Source organism: Lithobates pipiens, unplaced genomic scaffold (genome assembly GCF_037356315.1).
Source record: "Lithobates pipiens isolate NorthernLeopardFrog02 unplaced genomic scaffold, aLitPip1_a1.2 Scaffold_8, whole genome shotgun sequence".
NCBI classification, from domain to species: domain Eukaryota; kingdom Metazoa; phylum Chordata; class Amphibia; order Anura; family Ranidae; genus Lithobates; species Lithobates pipiens.
In genome coordinates, this window is record NW_027507903.1 from 195500356 (window position 1) to 195520397 (window position 20042).

Here is a 20042-nt window from a genome sequence, read left to right on the forward strand (position 1 = left end):
TGTGTTTCATAGGGAACTTCAGTTCCACCACTAATAAATGAAAACTTTACTTTTGTATACCTGCAAGTTGTACCCTACTCTAACATTTTAAACTCATCTGTCCATGCAATTGAGATCCACAGGGAGTGAGCAAACAGTGCTGAAAAGTCTCAGGCCAGTCCCTCTATACACTATTATTGTGAAAATCCCATTTGCATGGAGAGGCAGTCTACTGCATGTCCCAGAAACAGACTGTGTGCATTTGTATTGTAGAACTAGATAGAGAGTTTGCAGCAGAGGTGGTGAGGCTTCCCATTGACAAAACATTATGGACCCTTGCAGGAGTGTGGACGGGTATAAAGCTTTGGGGATAAGTTAGCAATTAAATGTTCATTTTGAAAAACATATCTATCGATGTTAAAACAAAATATGTATCCCAGTGTTTTGCAAAAAATAAATGATGAATAAAATGATGAAACCCATACCAATGTTCAAAACTGAGGGAGGGCTATGTTAACTGGAAAACAGTTTTTCATTTTTGGTACCATTATAACCCTGCAATCAGGGTATGCCTCAGGCTGACTCATAGGGAATGATGGCCAGCCTGTGGCAGCCATCACCCACATGTCCTCTTCTGGCTTCTAACCACAGCTGGATCTATTCATGAGACATCAGTACAGAGAACAGTAAACCGTGTGCAGACCGCACTGCATAGTGGTGTGACTGCAGGGATTAAAGGGCAAAGTAGTTAATGCATTAAAAGTGAACCACACTTTTGCCTCTCTGTTTTCCAGTGAACCTATAGTTACATTTGAAAAAGGAACACTCCACGTATGTTAATAAAAAGATTTACTCCGCTTTTATTTTATTGAAAAGGATTCAAAATTAGCTTTCCATTTCAATTGGATACCAGCTATAATTTTTTTTATGTTGTAGTCCAGCTGTGATTCGAGAAGGTAAAGCCTTACTACTTATTAAGTCTGAGAAGGTTTGTGGAATGCCCTGCATCGGTATCTACAGAACAGAAGCAGTTAAGAATTCAGTGAATTTTTCTAAAACCATTACAAAGCATCTAGGAAGGAAGGATTTTTAGGTTTCCATCTCTAAAGCTGAATTCCAGCAAACACCTCAATACAAAGATGAAATGCATCTAAAGGGGCCATTTTACCTGTCAAATGATTAGCATTTCAGTCCATTCAGTCCCCAAGACTTGTATAGCTCTGTCAAACACAGCCCTGCCTGGTGAAGAGAAGTAGCATAATGATGAGCTCATCTGTCACTTTTCTATCTCGTCCTATCAACATGGTTCTTGCATGGCAGTACAACCGATTGGCTATTCGTGTTGGTGCGCCCACTACTTTGAGTTCTGGCGTACAGTAGACTGCAAGAAGTATCTCACATAAAGTTGCATAGGTTTGCAAATTGAAGCTCTTTAGAACACCAGTGTTTCTGACCTTGGCATCTGCCCTGCGGCTTATACATGCCATGTTCTTTGTGAGCAGCGGCCAAGCGACAGAACTCTGGAAATGCAGCAGCAACTCTACGTAATAGTGCAAGTTATTTTAGCAACAATGTTGCTGCAACCGATTCAGCCATCTGACAAAACTAAAGTGGAAGCATACACATCGGTCATGTGGACCTTCTGGAAACTTTGTAATGGAGGTCATCTACAGCAAACAGAAGAAGTACTGTGAGGAATGGGACCATAAACATTTGCATTCTACATAGTCTGAAATATTCATCAACTTAAGCAAATGTCTGGATGGTTCTAACATTGGTTCCAGTCAAAGTGATGGAGATACTGGGTATGTTCTCTTCCAGTTTGCCAATTTAAATAATGTAGCTTGCTGCAAAAAAAAAAAAAAAAAAAAAAAAAAAAAGAGAGATACGCTTATTTGATGTTCCTCAAATCTACCAGTCAAGCGAGGCAATTACCCTGCTGATGTGACTTTTTTTTCAAGTTAATAAATGTATTCTTCTAAATACTTGACTATTTTAGAAGTTCATAGACATGTAGTTATAGAAACCCTGTCAAACAGGTCGTTTATATTATGTTTTAGTAGCAACGACATTAGGTGGAAGACTTTTTACACAAGAGGGTCGGAACTCCTCATCTATTGCAAAGACCAGCACCAGGACAGATTAGGTCCGCCTGTTAGTTTTTTGGCAGACACGATCGGACCATCCATTGCCCTCTATGGAGCAGTGTGTATTTACACTTGCCGACATCCAATCTGACCCGCTAAAAACAGTTCCCCATACAAAAACCAGAGTTCCTGGTGAAACATATCGTATTTGGCATCACGACAGAGAAGCTATGCGTTGTGGATGATCTATCTCATCACGCTTGTGCATGCACAGTTGATTGCCTGAAACCAGCGGCGACTATCTCGGCTGAGACAAGCAGAAAGTGGCCCAGAGGACCTGAAACTTACAATATTCTGATAGTAAACTGCTCACTGGAGCCCTACGGACCCCACTTAACAAATGGAGCATACAGGATGGCACATATATAGCCCCCTAGACCGGAGAAAGATAGTACAGGACTGTCATTATATCGCTCCATGAATGGTCGGATGAGCGGACCATAGGTCCTTTAATTGCCTCCTTTTACTTTGCCTCCTGCTGTTTGTTACTTCTCAGCCAATATTAGCCAGCTTCACAACAGTGTTATTGAGCTATTGTTTTTCCAACAGCTAAAGCCTGTGAATACATGCAATTCCACTCTAGAAAACTGTATTTCTGTGCCTTTGGACTGAACATTAGCTGTGGATTATAACTTCCACACTGACAGCTATGTTTTGCTACAATCCTAATTAAAGCTGTCTCTGTGGGACTAGCAACTTGACTCAACCACCCTTCAACAGGGTTTTTTTTTTTTTTTTTTTTTTAAAGGGTTTCTAATCAAACCTAGTGACAGGACAGACTTTGTTACACATTATGCATGTCACTAAGATCAACAGTTTGATCCATAAGTATTACCCACTCTAACAATAGCCTTGTTATAGGTGTGTGCATGCATGGTTAAAGCGTGATGCAGCTGCTTTTACACGTTGTCTACTTGGATTATGATCTTGGTGTTGGTGGTGGGTACCTGGTCTCTGACTTTTTTTGCATTAAATATATTCTTATAAAATGTATCCCGTATTAAGCAGTATGGTCCGCCTGGGTCTCTTCTCAGTGGGAATCCTTCCCCTGTAAATCTTCTCTCACCATGGGATATGTAGTCCTTGCAAACTGAGGTAAACAGCAAAGGAGAATCTGAAATGCAGGGAAACCAGGAAGTTGTGGCAAGAGGCGGCCGGTGAGTAAAGTGTGTGTGTGTGTGTGTGTGTGTGTGTGTGTGTGTGTGTGTGTGTGTGTGTGTGTGTGTGTGTGTGTGTGTGTGTGTGTGTGGGGGCGGGGGTTGGTCAGTGACAGACATTTTTTCACCTTAATGTATAGGATGCATAAAAGGTAAAAAGAAACAGAGGGGTTACATACAGCCCATTTAAGGTGGTGCAAAGATATCTGAACCCAGAGTGTCAGGTGTGTTGGAATGTTCATCAGGTCATGGCAGTGTAGACAAGCAGGTAAATCTAAGCAGCCCCTTAGGGAGCCATGCTACATACAGAAATGATAAATAAATTAAAAAAAAGGTCACAACACTAAAAACAGATATCAGTAATTGGTATTGGCAAGTACTTGAGAAAGGTAAATCACTACTCAGTCTTAAACTGGTATCAGTGCATCCCTACTTCTTGATATAATGTCTATCTTTTGCCTAAACGATGTTGTAAATAGCCATCACAGCTTGTTAGCTTACAAGCCCACAAGAAATCCAGCTATAGTAGATTTGTGATTATTCTTAGAGACTGAAGAACAATGCCACATCTAACATGACCAAGTACAATTCCAGAATAAAACGCTGCCACAATAAACGCTTTTGTGTTGAAATATTTCACAATCGGTCTAGCCCCTATACACACTAATTTACACGTGCGGCTGGTTTTATGGCAATCCAGACAGCTGCAATTACACGTTTCTCAAGTTTGTATTAATAATAATTCTACATTCTGCTAAAACAAACCATTCTAGAACACATCTGCCTGCGAGAGCACAGACTCATTAACAATGAAGGCAGTTAGTGAGCAGTGCTGAAAAGACTTTGTGCAGACAAATTGCCATTTTAAGTTCATATTTGTTTAAGCCTTTGTTTAGATCTTACACATGTATCATTACCAGACACAATGCCTTTTTAACCCCTGCATCAAGCTTTAATTACAAATCTAGTGTTGATCCCCATTCATGCATAATGGTTTTATGGCAAACTAAGGAGCAATGCAAATCAAATGTATTCAACATCTAAGATGAAAGCACTCTTGTGGCGTGGAAACAACAGGCGACTGTAGCCTAAATCTGGGCCTTGTGCTAATAGAAAACGTTCTTTGATCAAGAACAGTAGTAGTATAATAGTCACACACAATAAATCTATAAAAGCGACAATGAAAAGCAAAACGTTTCTGTAGAAGCACAACTTGACTTTCACTATGGGGCAACTTGACTGATAATTTGCCAGTTTAACTCCAGCCAAAACTGTAATTTTTGGGCTTTGGCTACAGTGGAGAAGAGTTAAATGTCCTGTTGGGTATCCATTCATCTGTCTGTGACCCCCTTTTTCCTGTCACTGTGGCATCAGAACAAGCAAAAGAAGTGGTTGTCACCAAGCCAGGAAGACAATGGATAGCAATTAAAGTGGTTCTAAAGGTTCAAGGTTTTTATTTTTACCTTCATGCATTCTATGCACTCTGACTCTCCCAAGGAAAAAAAACTCTAGCAATACACACCAAACTGAGCATGTACAGCCTGACTCCTAATACTCTGTTCTATCGGGAAATGGTTTGGGGACTGAGGAAGAAGCAGAGTATCAGAGGGACAGGATCACACCGCCTTTAAAACATAATGCAGAGGATTAACCCCTTATGTTCTACAGCGAGTATAGCAAGTATGTTATACTGCATCTACAGACTGATTTTAATGTTGTGGGTTTAGTAACACTTTAATGGAAGCATGGTAAATTGTAACATGGCATAACCACGACTGCATGTTTTATATCTGTAAACATGACATAACAACCCTCGGCTCTAAATAAGAATTGACAAAACAGACCTAAAAAGGCATAAAAAAAAAAAAAAAAAAAAAACATTGGCCCTGAATAAAAAAGGTAACAATCATGGTCAAAGAAGAAAACTAAAGAATCTGATTCACCTTAGTCAACCTCAGCTACTGCTTATATCATGGACTTGAAGTGCCTGCTTTGTCATATGCTCATTATGACCATTATTAAGGCTTTAATTGCTTCGTCATATCCAGGAACTCAAGTCTTACTGTTCCTCATATCAACCATATTAAAAGGCATAAAGCATCTGCCTCTTTGGCCAAATAATAAGAACCCCACTTATCATGTCAGTCATTTACAAAGGATGAAAAGCCTTCCTTGCTTTTGCTTAACTAACCTTGCTAATGCTTATTAGGTCTACTGTAAATGGCCAGGTAAAAAGCATTGAAACATCCACTTTGCTTGGTCAGAGAAGCATAGATTCATAGCTCGAAGATTGTATTGTCTGCCACAAGAAACCATAAGCTCAAAAAAGTCCAAAAGCACCAAACCATGACTGATAATAAGGAAACTTCTTTCATATCAGGAGCAAACAAAATTGCTAAAAGAAAAAATAAACAAGCCTCTGAAATCTGCTAGCCGTGCTGAAGCAAATCTTTAAAAAAAATGTATTTTTTTATTTTTTTTAAAGAACATGAAGACATTACACGATTGCCAACCACCATCACCGCCGCAGTTGTACTCCTGCAACAAGGCTCAGCTGCGTGAATCGCCGTCACCTTGCAATTTTGGCCACTAGGGGCGAGTCCCGTTCGCCCATGGAGCTGATGCGAGTGCCCGGCAGCACCACCAGGCTCCCACGATTGCTCAGGGTACACTGAAAACTGGGGTCTGTGTGTGGGGAGTAGAGACAGATCATCTGTTCATACAGAGTATGAACAGCGATGTCATCTCCCCTACAAAGTCCCCTCCCCACTTCAGTCCAGACCAACACAAAGTGACACATAATTGTGAAGTGGAAGGGAAATGAGAAATGGTTTTCAAAACTTTCCGAAATCAGAAAAGCATGGAGAGCATCAGCCCGAGTCAATACTAGTCAATATGTAGAACAGTCTTTCGCTGATGCTATTCTTATTGAGTATCTCTCTACCAGCTTTGCACATCTAGGAGCATGACATTTTTACCCATTCTTCTTTGCAAAATAGCTCAAGTTCTGTCAGATTTGATGGAGAGAATCTGAAGAGCAATATTCAAGTCTTGACACAGATTCTCAATTAGATTTAGGTCTGGACTTTTTCTGACACATGAATATGCTTTTATCTAAACCATTCCATTGTAGCTCTGGCTGTGTGTTTAGGGTCATTGTCCAGCTGGAAAGTGAACCTCCTCCCCAGTCTCAAGTCTTTTGCAGACTCTAAGGCTTCATGTACACGGGACATTTTAAAACCTCTCCTGAACAATTTAACACAGAAGACAACGCTTGACTCCATGGGCTGCAACATTTCTGTCTTCTGTATATTGGTTCTCCATAGGCCTTCTGTTCCTCTGCACTGCCATCCTGATTTTGGGAGCCAAATGTCACTTCCTGATTTCTCACAGATCCTCTACTGTACATGTACAATCTGAAGCCTACAGCGAACCTGCTTTACAGCCTCTTGGGTTGTGCGACGCGATCTCAGGAGGTGTCGGGTGGAAGCAGGCTGAGACAATGGGGTTGATTTACTATATAACCGGATAGTGCAAAATCTAGTGCAGCTGTGCATGGTAGCCAATCAGCTTCTAACTTCAGAGCTTGTTCAACTAAGCTTGGACAAAAATAACAAAAAAAAAAAAAAAAAAAAAAACACACACACGGAAGCTGGTTGGTTTCTATGCGGAGCTGCACCAGATTATGCACTCTCCAGTCTTAGTAAAGCGACACCCATGTCATACTTGTCTAGGTGAAAAGCAAGGAAGAGGGACTGGGTAACAAAAAAAAATCAGCCATTTTTTGACGAGGCTGGAAACAGGTAAGAGTATTTATTGGATGAAGGTATGCTTCAAACAACAGAATTAAGACGTCAGTCCTCCCATCTCCTCCACCTTTTATAGAATTTTCTTTACTTATCAGGGTTTTTAAAGATGGGTTATGCCAAGGACAACAAAAACGCTTCACTTTTTATCACTGAAAACCTTTCAGCTTCCATCCACAGACTTTACCTAGGCTGGGATGATGCTCTCAGACCGCTATAGATAGGGGAAAGCCTATCCTCAGTGTTCTAGCTGAAAAAGTCACACGAGGAGACAAGAGCAGAAAAACATTTGTGAACACAGCCAAGAACTGCACAGGCTCCAGGAATTACACAAAACTGTAATCTCTGAGACAGGATCTCAGTCTTGGAAGTAAATATACACATTGGCTAGTACTTGAACAAAGCTTTGTCCTGTTGGAGGGAAAAAAAATAAATAATAAAAAGGCTTTGCCAGGGGGAGTACTGTGATCTCCATGACAGGTAGTGTTATTCTTAGGCCCCTTTCACACATGCGGACATTATGTCCGTATTTCATCCATCCGTTTGCGGATGAAATACGGACATACTTGCATTCCTATGGGATAACGGGTGTCTGCGGATGAACATCCACAGACACCCGATATCGTCCGCCTCCACAATTGTCCACAACTGTCCGATTCTGCAGACGGAGGAAAATTGTATTTTTCTATCAGTCTGCAGAGCGGATCGGATGAACATGGACAGACGGTCCGTGCTCATCTGATCCCCATAGAGGAGAGCGGAGATCTGGCAGGGCGGTCCCTGCACAGTGTGCGGAAACGGCCCTGTTATCTGCCGGCTCAGCGGGGACAACGGAGCGATTCCCGGTGAGCAAGCGGATCATCACGGGGCGGATCATTACTGATCCTTCCTGTGTGAAAGGGGCCTTACATATTAAATTTACCTGCACTTCAGGCGCAAAAAAAAACCTGATGCTGGGTCCACGTAAGGGGTATATGTATAAAAAGAATTACATAGCTATTCATTCAGTGACACTGCATGTATATTTGTTCTATGTGAACTAACCAGGTATTGTGAAAATTATGCAAAAATAAATGTACTTGAGCCATTTTCACCTTCTGTCCAAATGTTCTTCAAACATTACGGCATTGGTAAAGACAGATTCATTTATAACAAAGACTTGGTAAAATACAGCATTATGCTTTTCTTGTTTAAAAAAATGCAGCATTAAGGCCACTAGATGATGCTGAGGGTCATAAGGGATACACTGTAAAAAATCTAGGAGACTGAAGGCAATTTGCTAATGAATGTAACCATTTCTACTACAAGATCCCATTTATTTGCCAAATTCTCCCCATGTTCTCTAGGACTGTTACCATTCTTACAAAGAGCGATTTTATTCCACATGATTCTCAACACCATCTAGTGGTCATAATGCAGTACTTTCCCAATGTGTTTGTTATGAAAGAACCTACCTATACAACTGCCCATAATATTTGAAGAACATAAGATAAAATAGTTTGATAATAATTGATTTTTTCCCCAGTCTCAACAGCTGGTTATCTTATACAGCTTCTCTGGATGAATAGTTATGTACTTTTAAATAAATATACCCCTAAGTGTTAGCCGAAACACATGGGTAAAAAAATAAATAAATCAGGGTTAGCTTATGTTCATAAGAATCATCACCCAGTCTATTTTCAGTGCACAAACCTTGTGCACTATGCTGAAGAAAATGAATGATTTTTCAGTGGGGTGCCTGGCTTGTATTCTAATGATGTTCATAGACATTGGTTCTCTGCCTTTAATGACACTGTAATGGCCGAATATCCGCCGAGGATTCTCCTGCAAGGCAGCGCAGAAGTACACTATCTGTGGAAATGTTCAGCAATGGCTGAATAAGAAGAAAGCCCATTAGCTGCAGGCTCAGAATGTCACAGAAGAACAGCTGTTACTGACACAGCTCCGACTGACTCTGCTTCTAGACTCAGTCTTCCACCTTTCAGGGTGTTACTAGATGGTGATCATCTTCCAGTTACTAAACAATAGTTCATATTAGATATTAGAGTTCATATTACCTGGATGGAATACTACATTATATGATAAAATGTACAGTATCTCACAAGCCTGAGTACACCCCTCACATTTTTGTAAATATTTTATTATATCTTTTCAAACACTGAAGAAATAGTATTAATCAAGGATGTTACAAAAAGCCGCCCCCACTATGCACCCCCCCCCCCCCCGCGCTCCTTGGACTAAACTCCTTATGGTTACACTTGTATTATAAACAGCCGCTGCTTAATAATAGAGTCCAAAATAGAAAATTGGCAATACTACAAAAAAATAACAAGTAAAAGTCCTTTTTATTATATTGCAGCAGCGCTTTTTTTCTCATTCAAATATGAATATCACTTCTCATGATCAAAACGATGAGGTATATAGTGGAAATGTAGGGTCTCTTACTGTGATTTGTACACAGCTTCCACCCACGATTCACCACGTGTGGTAAAAAAAAAAAATAAATAAAACACCCCTTACACCATTTACCTCTACTCTGGTAAATAAAGATACTATAAAAATGTATATAAAAATAATGTATTTCCTAAATATAAATGTAAAAAATAAAAATAAAGATAATGACTAATATACAATTAAAAATCGATCCACCAATAATTGATGGCCAACACGGAGGACAAACGTACACTATGTCAGTATAATCATCTGGGTATCTTCCATATATATATATATATATATATATATATATATCAACAAACCACCTTATAGCCCAGCTTGTTTCACTCGTGATGTGCGTTATATGGAGTACGTTTATTAATCACACTCCGTGTCTAGCAATCCTATCGATCGTCTCACCGTGTATGGCCATACAAACTCATACATCATATTTTGATATTCATATAAAAAGCGCCGCTGCAATATTATAAAAAGGACCTTTACTTGTTTTTTGTAGTATTGCCAACACTGAAGAAATTAGATTTTGCTACAATGTAGTGAGTGTATAGCTTGTATAACAGTATAAATTTGCTGTCCCCTCAAAATAACTCAACGCACAGCCAGTACACCCCTAAGTGAAAATGTTCAAAGTGTCAATATTTTGATTGGCCGCCATTATTTTCCAGCACTGCCTTAACACTCTTGGGCATGGAGTTCACCAGAAATTCACAGGTTGCCACTGGAGTCCTCTTCCACTCCTCCTCCATGTCATCACGGAGTAGGTGGATGTTAGAGAACTTGCGCTCCTCCACCTTTCGTTTGAGGATGACCCACAAATGCTCAATAGGGTTTTGGTCTGAAGACATTCTTGGCCAGTCCATCAACTTCACCCTCAGCTTCTTTAGCAAGGCAGTGGTCATCTTGGAGGTGTGTTTGGGCTCGTTATGTTGGAATCCTGCTTTGCAGCCCAGTCTCTGAAGCGAGGGCATCATGTTCTGCTTCAGTATTTCACATTACATGTTGGCATTCATGGTTCCCTCAATGAGCTGTAGCTCCCAGTGCCGGCAGCACTCATGCAGCCCCACAAAAAATGACACCCCCACCACCATGCTTAACTGTAGGCAAGACACACTTGTTTCTGTACTCCTCACCTGGTCGCCACCACACACGTTAAACACCATCTGAACCAAATAAGTTTATCTTGGTCTCATCAGACCAGGACGACATGATTCCAGCAATCTATATCCTTAGTATGCCTGTCTTCAGCAAACTATTATGGACTTTCTTGTGCATCATCTTTAGAAGAGGCTTCCATCTGGGACGACAGTTATGCAGACCAATTGTGGCGTATGGTCTGAGCACCGACAAGCTGATCCCCCCCCACCCCTTCTATCTCTGCAGCAATGCTGGCAGCACTCGTACATCTATTTCCCAAAGACAACCTCTGGATATGACACTGAGCATGTGCACTCAATTTCTTTGGTCGACCATGGCGAGGCCTGTTCTGAGTGGAACCTGTCCTGTTAAACTGATGTATGCCCTTGGCCACTATTCTGCAGCTCAGTTTCAGGGTCCTGGCAATCTTATAGCCAAGGTCATCTTTATGTAACGCAACAATTCAGTGACCAGTACAAGAGAGTGAGAGCAATAACATCAAATTTAAACAAACCTGCTCCACATTCACACCTAAGACACAGTTTAACACCAAGAGTCACATGATACCAGGGAGGGAAAATGGCTAATTGGGCCCAATTTGGACATTTTCACTTAGGGGTGTACTCACTTTTGTTGCCAGCGGTTTAAACATTAATGGGTTTTACTTCCTCTTTTGCTCGCTGCAAAGCCTGCAAATGAAAAGCATAATGGGCTAGTATGTATCACATATTAGCCCATTATGTGCCACTTACCTGCAAAAGATTCCAGCGATGTCCCCTGTGTAGGCAGCGTCCATCTTCTGGCCCCCCTTCCTTTCGGGCCGCGGAACTGGCTCCGTGAGTCCCTGGAGCCGTGTGATGTCAATCCCACGCATGTGCACGGGAGCCGTGATTAACGGCACAGACTAGGGAAGAAACGGCACTTAGTTTTGTTTCTTCCCTGCGCATGCGCCGTTGGGATTTTCGGTGGACTACAAGTGAAAAATCTCCTAAACGGCACACGTTTAGGAGAGGTTTCCACTACCTATTGGTAAGCTTTATTCTAGGCTTACCTACAGGTAGAAGTCCAAAAAGTTGGTTTACTACCACTTTAATTTAAATTTGTGTGCAAGTTGGAACAGGTACATTACAGGTACATGGGTACAGGTACACACGCAACTCCAGCCCAGATTTTTTTTTTTTACATTTTTTGGGATAGCATAGGGATGGGTCAACACCCCTGTAATGTTTGTTTTGCTGTCTGTGCCCCTGGGCAGAAGATGTCACTTCACTTTCTGACCCTATGATAATTGGATTTTGAAAATGTTGGGTTGCCATGGAAACAAGGATTGCTGATAAAGATTCAGTGGAGACACTTTTCCCATGATAACTCTTACAGGAGTGTCCATTCCTATGGGGTAGGTTTCCTCCCACTTCCTGTTGTCTCCCTCTAAGTCAGATGTATACAACTCGGGGACTGCATGTACTTGAAAAAGTTGCAAAAAATAAATTGTGAATGCAGAATAGATTTACCTCATTGATATCTGCAAATTAAAATTGAATGTTACTGCAAAACTGGTCTCGTAATTAAAGTGCTATTAAAAAGGTGTTATATATATATATATATATATATATATATATATATATATACACATATACATACACACACATACATACACACACATACATACACACACACATATACACACACATATACATACACACACACACATATACATACACACACACAAAAGTTGTCAGCCCAGAGTACTGTGCTGTAAATTGGTTAGCGAGACGGAATGAATACATTGCCATCTTTAAGCAAAGGTCACTTGTTCACAACACTGGTAAATCAGATCATTTAATGTTATCATATCATATTAAAGTTCAATTAAGCCGACCTAACATGCAGTTCAGCTAACAGCGAGCAAGAAAAACCACCTTAAATTTCCCGTGTGTACTATTCTGTCCACTCGGCATGGCTGACCAGAGCTGCTCATTATTAGTAGCATTTCACAACAGTCTAAAGAGAAACAGAATATTTTCCCTTGACTTCTCACCCCGTGGCATGTGCTACAGGCATGAATTCAGAAGCACAGCAGAAGTCACAGAGCACAGCCCAGCACAGCCCAGCCTGTGTAAAGTCCCTGGCAGCCAACACTGAGAAAAACTTCATTCACAATGCAAGATACTCCCAGCCAGCACAATATTGTGTTACTCCTAATTAAAGCACACATATGACCACCGTGATCCTATAAAGCACGTACATACCTTTGTGTGTAGATCCATGATTACCATATGCTATAAGAATAGTAGGAAGGAACAGAGTTGCAACAAAGCTGACATGTCGATAGAAGCAGGAAAAATCATCAAGGTTTTTGGAGAAGCCAAGAAGTGGGTTTTGTGGGAAAACCAGAGATAGGAGGAAGGTAAAAGGGCAGACAAATCCAAATCTCAGTCTCCACAATGTGAACCAGATGTGTCACAACAAGTTTTGGGTGGAGAATGAGCTCACAATGCCGACGAGACTTGTGTGGAGTACACTGGAGCAGACTGCAGGAAGGACTTTCACACTTCCCAAGTTTCAATACTTCTGGGAACCAATAAGCAGCAAAACAACCCGATGACTAAGTCAAGTCATTAACCCATTCAGGTTGTGCTCAAGGCAGAGTACATGAGGCGCTCGACAAGAACACACAGATAACAGGATTCCTGTTACAATCATGTCTAATGGAGGAATAGCAGAATGCCGTCTTCCATTTAGGAAACAATTACATAGCCTAAACTTTTAATGAATGATGAAACAAAATACAAAATCTAGAAAAATCACCAATAAACTGAACCTGCTTCTAAAACACAAAGCCTGAATTCCCACTCATTATGTTGTGCACAGTGTTGTGTCAAGTCAGTCCATTAATATTTATATTATTGCACAGATATAGCACTTCTAACAAAGCTGTACTCTTCCTTCAATGTAGTGTACATAGTTCACAACTAATCATTGTGGCATGCTAAAACATATGTATTCAGGTAACGTGATACAAGCATTAATATAAAGAATTACAGTGGATCTAGCCAAAAGGTAAGAAAAAAAAATGGTGGCCCCAAAGATCTGACCCCAAGCAAAAGCAGATTACCATAAATATATTTTGGTTCATGTCAGGAGGTCACTGTTGAACTATTAAGGTGCTCTAGTATTCTCACGTGATTGCCTGGGTGCATTAAGCCTAGTACACACAGTTTGAATGCCGGGCATCAACTGGTTCAATAGAAACCGGCCTGGGTACTGCAGCCGGTCCGACAGAAACTGGCCATTCCTGTTGAAGGGACATGGCCAAACAAAAGTCTGCCGATCGACTCCCAATCAGCACTCTCTGCCAATGGCAGAGCACAATGTCAGAACACAATAGCACAACAGGGAAGATCGCTGTACTAATGTCAGATAGTTAGTACAGCAGCTCTTTCTTAACTGTCCGTATTTTTTTAATTCCACAAAAAAAAAAAGAAGTGTGAGTACGAGGCTGTACTGTACTTTACCTTGTAAGATTTCTACACTTCATAAGATTTTTTTCTCACATGTTTACCTGCCTGAGTTCTGACAATAAAAAACATTAAAAACAAAAACAGGGTACTAGGTACTGAAGACTGCCTTTACAGATAATAAAGTTGGTAACAATTAAAATGGCTTTTATTCCTTGCTTGCTTTTTTCAACCTGCTTAAAAAAAAAGTTAAAAGTAACTTCAGGAATTCATCGACTTTCCAAAATGTATTGGATTACGAGGTCACATGCAGTCTCTCCGCCTACCCCTCCTGCCAATTACAGAGCACTTTGTATTTCATGAATCCATTCACAAAATACAAAACTTTCTGTAAATGGGAAACAGTGGAGAAGGGCAGACATTGAAGGCAGTGTCTCGTCTGTCAGTAGTATAGTGATAGCTGTACTCCTGGCACTCAAAATGGTCAGATTAAAAAAATAGAGTCAACTTGGTGGCATACACCATACTAAGCCTGCAGATATTAGAAAGTGGCTGAATCCTTGAAATTCAGCTTTAAGCAAACTATATGAATAGCTGCCAAGTACAAACTTTTCGTTACACATGATCATACTGAAGGTTACCTTTGTCCTAGTCAGTGGCAACACAAAGCACCTCTAGTGGTATTGCTTTCTCACCACCAGAACTTATGATGCAATAGTGTCCCTGCTCTCTAGCATCAAAAGACCCTGCAAGCTTTTGCCCCAGGAGGGAGAAACATACATAAAAAAAAAAAAGGGGGGGGGGGGGGCGACATCTCAGTTTTGCAACTGCCAGTGACATCAACAGCTTCTCCCCGGAAGATTTTACCCCCTTCATGACCAGAGCACTTTTTGCAATTCGGCACCATGTCGCTTTAACCAACAATTGCACTGTCGGGTGACGTTGCACCCAAACAAAATTGATGGCCTTTTTTTTTTTTTAAGAACAAATAGAACTTTCTTTTGGTGGTATTTGATCATCTCTTTATTTTTTGCGCTATAAACAAATAAAGCGTAAATTTTGAAAAAAAAAGTTTTTTTTAATTTTTGCTATAATATACCCCAAATATATATATTTTTTTACTCAGTTTAGGCCGATATATATTTTACATTTTTTTCCCCACAAAATATTGCAATAAACGTATCTTGATCGGTTTGCGCAAAAGTTATAGCGTCTACAAAATAGGGGATAGATTTATAGCATTTGTATCTTTTTTTCTAGTAATGGCAGCGATCTGCGATTTTAACTTTTTTTTTGCGACATTATGGCGGACACATCGGACAATTTTGACACCTTTTTGGGACCATTGGTATTAATACAGCGATCAATGCCATAAAAATGCATGGATTACTGTAAAAATGTCACTGGCAGTAACGGGGGTTAACACTAAGGGAGCGATCAAGGGGTTGTGTTGACTAGTGTGTGTTCTAACTGAAGGGGGGGGGGGGGAGACACTGACTAGGGGAGAGGACAGATCGCTGTTCATACTTTGTATAAACAGACGATCTGTCACTTCTCCTCTCAGATAACAGTGATCTCTGTTCTCGCTTTGTTACGATCGTGGGAGCCCGGCTTTCACGCTCGCAATCAGCTCCGGGGGACAGCTGAGGGCGCACGCACCTCTAGTGGCCGCCTTAAGGAGCAGCGTAACATGACGGCGATTCGCCAAATTGAGGGTGAATCTACCCAACAGGGACACAGACAGTAAAAAGGCCAAGCTGGATAAGCCATTACTATGGCCTGTGCAGGAGGACCTACTCCAAATAATTGTGCCCATGCCTAGCAGTCGATCACTTGGCCTGAATGCTGTTATATGATGAGTGACATTCCCACTTCCCCAGATTGCCAACAGCACCAGCTGGGGAGTCTCTGGCTTAAATTTCTGAGTCTATGGCCAGGAACAGACATGCTGCTACTGAAGTCAGAGCCCTTGCATACTTGTTCAGGGTCAGTGATCCAGAAAATATGGCCAGCAAAGGGTCAACATACTAGCCACGCAGCATTTTCAAGACGACATCAGTAGTAGCAGCCCTTTGTCTCACAAAGCATAGTCCACCTTTATGTAGATGACAGACATTTTTTTATTTTACGCATTTTTTTTTTTTTTTTTTTTTTTTTTAGTTGTAGCAATACAAAATCAAATAAAAAAGTCTGAAGCCACAAGACACTCGTGTTGCAATCCTGAACCATCCTACCACAAAGAACATGGCTATAAAAAGTGTCCACTCTGACTTAACGGTTATGTAGCGAGTAAGCATTTTAAAAGCTAAATTACAGGTCAAATACCAAAAAGTCTGATTCTAGCACATTCTTCCACCCCACGCATTACAAACACTTCATCCACTGCAATTAAATTGTGACCTTCAGTAGGAGTACATTTTATATAAAATAATCTTGCGACTTTAGTCCCGACATTAGATGCAGCATTGAAAAACAATCTCAGTGTTAACCCTGAACTTCATAACTATGGGACTCAATGGTGGACACAAAATACCTCCTCCTGAGCCTCTCTGCCTGTTTCCAAATGTGTATGCATGAAGATTTTACCATCCAGACTCATAGGGGCCATGCACACTGCAGTTCAAAAAAAAAAAAAAACTGCTTTTACAGGTATTTGCGCTTTTATTTCAGCTTGAAGCAGCTTATGATTTTTTGCATGCTTTTATTGAGCTGCTTTGAGCTTTTCATATTTCTTTAAGCTTTTTCATGCGTTTTTGGGCACTTGCGTGTCTTTTCTGCTCAAAAGCTTCTCTCAAAAACTTGAGTCTGGTGGTGGTGGTGTCGTCCATGCATAGCATGCATGGACACATTGGCTAACATTGGCTAAAATGAAGGGGATTTGCCAGGCAGGAAAAAGTAAAGTTCAAAAGCCTGTAGGAGCAGCTTCTTAGAGATGCAGTGTGCATGAGCACATGCATGTATCTCTTTTTAAGTACTTAGGTACATTGTTATAGGCAGTAACCGATGGGCACTTTGAGTGGCTACCTGAGGCCAACAGTGAGTACATAACAGAAAAAAAAAATCTGATTAATTGGGCTTCTATCACCGAGTCACTTCTAGCAACTACTTTTCAATTATTTAAACATCTTATACTGTATGAAAGGGGTGTGTATTCAGACCAATATGCCTTACAAATTGCATTCAATATGGTGTCTGATCTATATGGACTGCACAATGATGCTCAAGAAGATAATAGAATTTCATGGATTCCTGACAAACTGGGGGGGAGAGAGGGAGAGGGAGAGGGAGAGGGAGAGGGATGACATCGATGGGAGATGGGGGTGAGGCAGAGAGGGGATCAGGGAGATAGGGAGGGGATGAGAGGGAATGAGGAGGGAGAGGGAGAAAGAGCGAGGAAGAGATGGAGAGGGGAAGAGAAGATTTAGTGTTTTGGTTTAATGTATATTGTCCCTTAATATTTAAAGCAGTTACCATGTTTCCTGTCGCTTGTTCTGCTGACTGAGGGCATTGCCCTTACACTGCTTACACTGGCAGGGGAATAGGCGCCCTCTTCTGAAGGCCAGGACTGCAACAAGCAGTCACCAACAGCCCTGAGGGCTTCCCCTGCCTGCTCTCACTGCCTGACAGCTAGGTAGAGATTGAAGGTGTTGCAGGCTTGATCTGGTGCCCTTTCCATAATGGTGAGTGGATAGGGAGTGTGAGGCAGCTGGTTGAAAGGGCTTCAGTTCCATTTACACACCTCCTACCCCAGAAAAGATGGAAACCTCTTCAGTTTTGTACTTTTCCCCTGCTATGCCACAGTCACACAGCCGAAGGCCACTTTCACATGGGCTGCCTGATCAGGTGATATATGTATATTTGGAAGGTGTATGTTTTTTTTTTTTACGTTGTTTGAACTGAATAGACTTGCAAAAAAAATGTAATATTTTATAGAACCCCTCAAGTAATCCTCTTAAGCTTGCCGAGCATCAGACTTGTGTTGAATGGGAATGCTGGAAAAACAGCAGCCGATTGGCATCGGATCAGCGCTCTCATACAACGGCTACAAGCGCTGACCGATGTTTTCTGGTGGGGCTCTGGCTTGTTGAAGGGGCAATCCGCCTACCATAACCCAATAGCGCAGAGATCACTGTACTAACATTGCATAGTTAGTACTATGAGCTCCTCAGTTTGTTGAGTTTTTTTTCTCTCCATTCAGCCTACTGGGTTGAAAAAGAAAAAAAAAAAAACTGTCAGTGTGTAGCAGGCTTTAGAGTGCTCTTTTAACAAACGTAAACAAATGAATAAAGGTCAGCCTTACTGTGACTTGCCAGATAAGGAGCCTTTATATATGAATCTCTTGTCAAATGTCATACTTTAGAGATCAGATCTTGAATGGTGCTCAGGGCAGAGTAATCCACAAATATTACACATAACACGGTGTCTCAAAAATAACGGAGTCATTGGGTACTGATCATTTATTTGTTTAATGGGAATACATTTGGCATTCACTTCAGTGCCAATTAGAACATTTTCAGGAGCCAAATGATAAGAATGCACAGTTAATCTACCATGCTAACAAGACTAGAGTTATAAAGAAATTGTTCTGTAGGGAAAATTCTGTTTCAAATATGCTTTGCCTTACAGGCAACTGTATTGTGCGAAACAAGGCAGAGGCCAGAGGGGGAAAAAAGGAAGATTTATGTCTAGCATTCATATTAGATATGCTTCCATCCTAGAAAAAATATGTATACATCCAAAAAAAATCAAAGCAGCCATTTTAATTGCTGGCATCTTAATGCTGCTTTGTTTTGGCACAGGAAGAGGGTTACTTTTGGTACATATATTGCCACCAAAAACGCCAAATACATTTAGTGAGGATAATTGAATTCAAACGTAGAAGAGGAGATTTATTTTATTTTTTTAAATAAGCAGGTTAGAACATACTCCTTTTCCTTTCACCATTGATCCATTCAGATGCCAAGAAAATACCTGGAACTTCTGGGTATGGATGGGCATATGAGTGCTGATGATTGGCTCAGCACTACTGTATGAACACATAACCCACTTATGTCCTTCTTTCCCATAGCGGGGGAAAATTACAAAAAAACAAAAAAAAAAGCAAGCAGGCGGCGTCTCGACGTCGCACACAGTGGTGAAGATGCATCCCTCATCTGTCTCTACTGTGTTCCAGCAACTCAGCTGCTATACTCGCTACAAACCGCTGCTTTTTTTTAGAGAATATACAGACATCACTGTGGTATATGCTATTTTTCCCCAACACATACTGAAATCCTTCCTTTACCTACAGGAGGGGTTGGCTTCACCCAGACAACAACTGTATAGATACCCCCAGCTGCAACATATATACAGGCTAGACTTTCCACTCACCCTAGTTTTTTTTTTTTTTGTAAAATAAAGCAGGGGGGGGGGGGGGGGTGACTTCTAGGATCTATTCAACATTAGCCTCTACTATACAGGACCCAACCAAGTGGGAGCAAGACATAGGAATTTTTGGGGGGGAGATATGGGAAATGTGTCTGCAATACAATACAAAACACTTCCAGCATTGGAAAGAGGTTACTGATGCAATATCTGCTGTGTTTACACTTAAAGTTCCAATGGATCCAACTATATGTCTATTGGATGCCGTTAGAGGATTTTTTTTCCCTTCATATAAACATAAGCCAACTATTGTACATTTCGATTTTGGTTGTCCCCTCATGTCCCTACGGCAAAACATTGGATTGATCAGGTTAACTCTGATCTGGGAAAAACTAATGTATCAATACAAATGCACATTGCAAAATTCCAATCTCTATGGCAAGCTTGGCTTGAGACTCCAGGACTTGCCCCTCCCCCTTTTGGTTCTGGACCGATTGTTACAGATGTGATTAAATGGACATTTCATTTATGTACTTATATCCC

General features: G+C 40.9%; 1 protein-coding gene across 5 annotated transcripts in view; it reads right to left on the minus strand.

Annotated features, from left to right (window-relative positions):
* Positions 1-20042, minus strand: part of PLXNB2 (plexin B2) — a 342174-nt gene that overhangs the window by 216236 nt on the left and 105896 nt on the right. For 2 of the 5 annotated variants that reach the window (XM_077474010.1, XM_077474009.1), the window contains exon 1: positions 12927-13213. The exons of the other annotated variants lie outside the window; for them this stretch is intronic. The gene's annotated coding sequence lies outside the window, so the exon portion shown is untranslated. Of the gene's footprint in view, positions 1-12926; positions 13214-20042 lie in introns of those variants that run through there. 5 annotated transcript variants of the gene reach the window in all.